Raw genomic sequence first — 4,222 nt, 5'->3', positions numbered from 1 at the left:
CATATTGAATCATTCTTTTCTTTACTGGTTTGAAATGCCACCTTTATCACCCCACTTCCTATACAATGTGTTTTTGTTGGGACTCCATTTGGTTCCACACTCTTCTGTCTATTCCTCCCCCAACACACAGGTATTTATTATTAGTTAAGCCATGACTCAGGATCTCAGGGTGGGATGTTTCCGGGTCCTGTCACCTCCCTGGGAGAAGGATGGAGGACAGAGGAGAGGCAGGGTGCAGCCAGTTCAGATCTTCCCAGGAAATGTGCCTTCTGCGCAGTGGTCCTGCCAGGCCCACACTCAGGATATGGAGCAAAGGGGCTTGTACACATGATACCATTTGCACATGGAGACAGCTCCCCATTTAGCAGCTATTGCCTTCTCACAGCGGCGGAAGTCCGGGTAGTTCTGCCAACAGTTCCTGGTCGGGTTCTGGTTGGGGAAGCAGCTGTCAAAAGGGGCTCTTGATTTTGGTCTTGATATCTTCTGCCATGTTGCTCACTCAAAGTCTTTGCAGCTCAGTGACTTCTGTTTATTCTTATTTCTAAAGTTTTGAAATGTGTGAAAAAGTGTATTGTCTGAGATAAATTTTTACAGTTTTATTTTGTAAGTATTCCCAAGAACTTGTGGGTTATAATATAATGACAATGATTATTATGGTATTGTCAAAACAATTAAGTCCACTTTTGTGGTAGTACAGAAAGAGCCCCATTAGGTGTTCCAGGTATACTTATAAGGAAGAGAACTACGCAGACTGTGATGCGATTGTTCATTCTCAAATGCTCCTTGACCACTTGGGGATTCCCATGTGCCCACCTGATAAAAGTGGATGTACTGAGAAGCTGGTCTGTGCTGTGTACAGGCCCCTAGCACAAGCAGCAGTAATGCAGGAATGGTTCCTGACCTCACAGTTTATAGTCCAGTGGGGAATAGATCACCACAGTGAACAGAATAGGGTTGTACATAAATAGACACCCCCAGGTCTAAAATGAGCATTACCATGAATTTTAAGGACTCCACAAAAAATGGGATTTCTCAATTGTGTCTCTACAGAGAAGCCTAAATAAAATGGTAACATCCAACACTCCATTCTGAAAGGATTAACTATGGTCAGCATGGCCAGCATTTAGCACCGTCAGGACAATCTGGGGACAGGACCACCGAAAACCACCCTTTAAGACAGAGACTACACATATCAATGTAAGGGTTTGAAAGTAGTCATGTCAGAAGACTATCATCTCCAGAGGTGGTTTGTAAATGTTACCGAGAAGACCAGAGACAGCCCAGTAGTCCAGGAGGCCATGTGCTAGGTTTAGGATGAAGAATGCAACTATGAAAATCTCTACCTGAAAAAACTGTGTTCTAACTGATCTCAATAATTATGAGTTCATAAAAGCCAGGGCCTATATGAAGCTCAGAAGTGGGCCAAGAGAAATGTGTTTAAGTGAATGAGTCCAGCTCTGTGTCTGGAAAAGAGCCAGGCAGGTGGCTAAGGCAGCGTGCTGCAGTGGCAGGAACAGGGCTGCCTGCTGTATGCCACCTAAAGAGCCGGGATGCCTCGGAGTGTAGGCTGAAGTCAGGCAGACCTGGAATTGAATCCCAACTCTATTATTCGGACAACCTTGGGTAAGTGACAGTCCCTCTGGGCTTCATTTTCCTCTCTGGAAAAAGAAACAACATTCAACCCTAAACACCCTGAAATGTATTAGGTAATGTGAAAACACCTGTTATGACGCATGGGCCATGAGCAGTAAGTGTTTCGTCCCCTTCTTTTTCCTTGTGTAGTAATTAGTCCTGGTAAAGAAAGGGTAACTTAGCCTACCGCAGCTTAATGAGTCACATCTTAGTCTCTAAGCCAGTTCTCACCAGCCTCTGGGTGTCTGTAACTTTCCCACCAGAAGAGCCCCACCTAAATATCCAGGCTTAGTCATTCTGCTAGAGAGCTAACCTAAAAAACTGGGAACAGGGTTTATCAGTGAGTGTATCAGGTTTGCTTAGTCTGACCTTTAGAATATAATTTTGGGTGAATGGATAAAATTATGTTTCTCAATTTGCAAAGCTGAAGATTACTTTCAAATACTTATGTATGAATCTCTTTTCAACAGTTACAAATTCAGAAAATTCTGGGGTCAGGAAGATTTTAAATATTGGCATAGTGTTATCTACTAAAGAAATGGTGGAAACTGGCAGAACTGGAAAGACACACACTGCTTGCTGTTCCCCAATATCTGTTGTTCCCTTTGTTTTCATTAACAAAACCAAGCTTTTATTCAGGACAGCAATATGGCTAGCTAAAAATAACTTTTTTGAAGCTAGAGATTGCCATGTAACATGGTTCTTGCTAGTAAGAAGTAGAAGTCTACTTCTGATATCTGGAAAATTTTGTTTTCTTGCCCTAACTAACTAGGCACTGACTAACCCTTTCTCATGTAATTTTTTACTATTTCCTTTCTGAAATGTGGACGGAATAGCTGGAGCTGCAGCAGCTATTTCCAGACCATGGAGGAAAGGCCAGGATACTTATGTATCTGTTGACATTCTTGAACTGTACAATCAAACCCAGAAACTGCTTGCTTCTAAACCTATTTTTCTTTTTTAGGAAAGAAAGCTCTAATTTGTGTGAGCCCATGTGCTTGGTTTTGATATATTAACATTTAAATTAGTTTAAAAATATTTTTTAAAACTTATGCATTCTTTATTTCTGGGATTTTCCATTTAATATTTTCAGACCTGAATTGTAACCTCAGAAAGCAGAACTGCAGGTAGGGGGTGAGGGCTCAGATACAAAAGTACTGAGTCTATGAACTAGTAACTGAGAAAACTGATATCCAAACTGTAGCCTTACCCTTGGTGTCTCACCTACCGCTGCTTGTAGTTATATATTTTTAAAGTATATTTTATTATGTTGTTATAGTAGTCCCAATTTTTTTTTTTTACCTTTGCTCGCCTCTGCCCAATACCCCTCTTCCCTCCAGCAGTCCCACCCCCTTAGTTCATGTCCATGGGTCGTGCATATAAGTTCTTTGGCTTCACCTTTTCCTGTATTATTTTTAACTTCCTCCTGTCTATGTTGTACCAACCAGTTATGCTTCTTAATCCCTGCGCCATATCCCCATTTCTCCCCCTTCCTGCTCCCAGCTGATAACCCTCCAAATGACCCCCGTACCTATGATTCTGTTCCTATTCTGGTTTGCTTAGTTGGATTTTGTTTCAATTTTTTAGATTCAGTTGTTTATAGCTGTGAGTTTGTCATCATTTTAATGTTCATAGTTTTGATCCTCTTTTTCTTAAGTAAATCCCTTTAACATTTCATATAATAATGGCTTGGTGAGGATGAACTCTTTTAGCTTTACCTTGTCTGGGAAGCACTTCATGTGCCCTTCCATTCTAAATGATAGCTTTACTGGATAGAGTAATCTTGGTCATAGGTCCTTGGTTTTCATCACATTGAATACTTCTTGCCAGTCCCTTCTTGCCTGCAAAGTTTCTTTTGAGAAATCAGCTGATAGTCTTATAGCCACCCCTTTGTAGGTAACTCTCTGCCTTTCTCTTGCTGCTTTTAATATTCTCTCTTTATCTTGAACCTTTGGCATTTTAATTATGATGTGTCTTGGTGTGGTCCTGTAGGGGACTGCTCCTTGTGGTTTCAGGAATTAAGCCCAAGCCGTGAACCAGCGCCCCCCAGGAGGCCTTTAAGTCTCAACGGAAAACCAGAAAGCTAAGAGGTAGACAGGACTGAAGGCAACTCAGAGGGTTCCTGTGGAAATTGGATTTAAAGAATGCATATTAAGCTTTAGAGCTTGCTGTTTTTCTTTTCTCTTAGTTAACTATAAACAATTTGTAGCTAAAAATGTATGAAGCCTTGCACCTAATGCCAGTGTGGAGTCAAGATGTTTAATAAACCCTGACACAGACTGGTCACTGTGTCCTCTGTATTGATATCTGTAATCAGTAACTGTCAATGTAACCCAAGTCTCTAAAGCTTATTGATGATTCATAAATATTGACCTTGTGTCTCCCAAATCCTTCCTCAAAGGCACAGGACATGGGAATTTTGATCTCTTCTACACTAGAGAGATCAGCCACCTCCCATCCCTCCAGACAAAATGTAGTATCCTGGATAAATTTGTTCTGCCATGGTCCTGAAACCTCTGCAGGACAGGGAGTTTCCAACTGAGCCAGGGCATTGGAGGCAAGATAGCCTTATGGTCCTCTTTGGGTCTAG

General features: G+C 41.5%; 1 pseudogene; it reads right to left on the bottom strand.

Moving 5' to 3' along the window:
* Nucleotides 1-90: 90 nt before the first annotated feature.
* Nucleotides 91-580, bottom strand: LOC150019211 (cytochrome c oxidase subunit 6B1 pseudogene; annotated as a pseudogene).
* Nucleotides 581-4,222: the final 3,642 nt, after the last annotated feature.

Source organism: Furipterus horrens, unplaced genomic scaffold (assembly GCF_987537825.1).
Source record: "Furipterus horrens unplaced genomic scaffold, mFurHor1.1.pri manual_scaffold_2, whole genome shotgun sequence".
Taxonomy (NCBI): Eukaryota; Metazoa; Chordata; class Mammalia; order Chiroptera; family Furipteridae; genus Furipterus; species Furipterus horrens.
The sequence above is the reverse complement of the archived record's forward strand: the minus strand, read 5'-3'. Positions and strand labels throughout refer to the sequence as shown.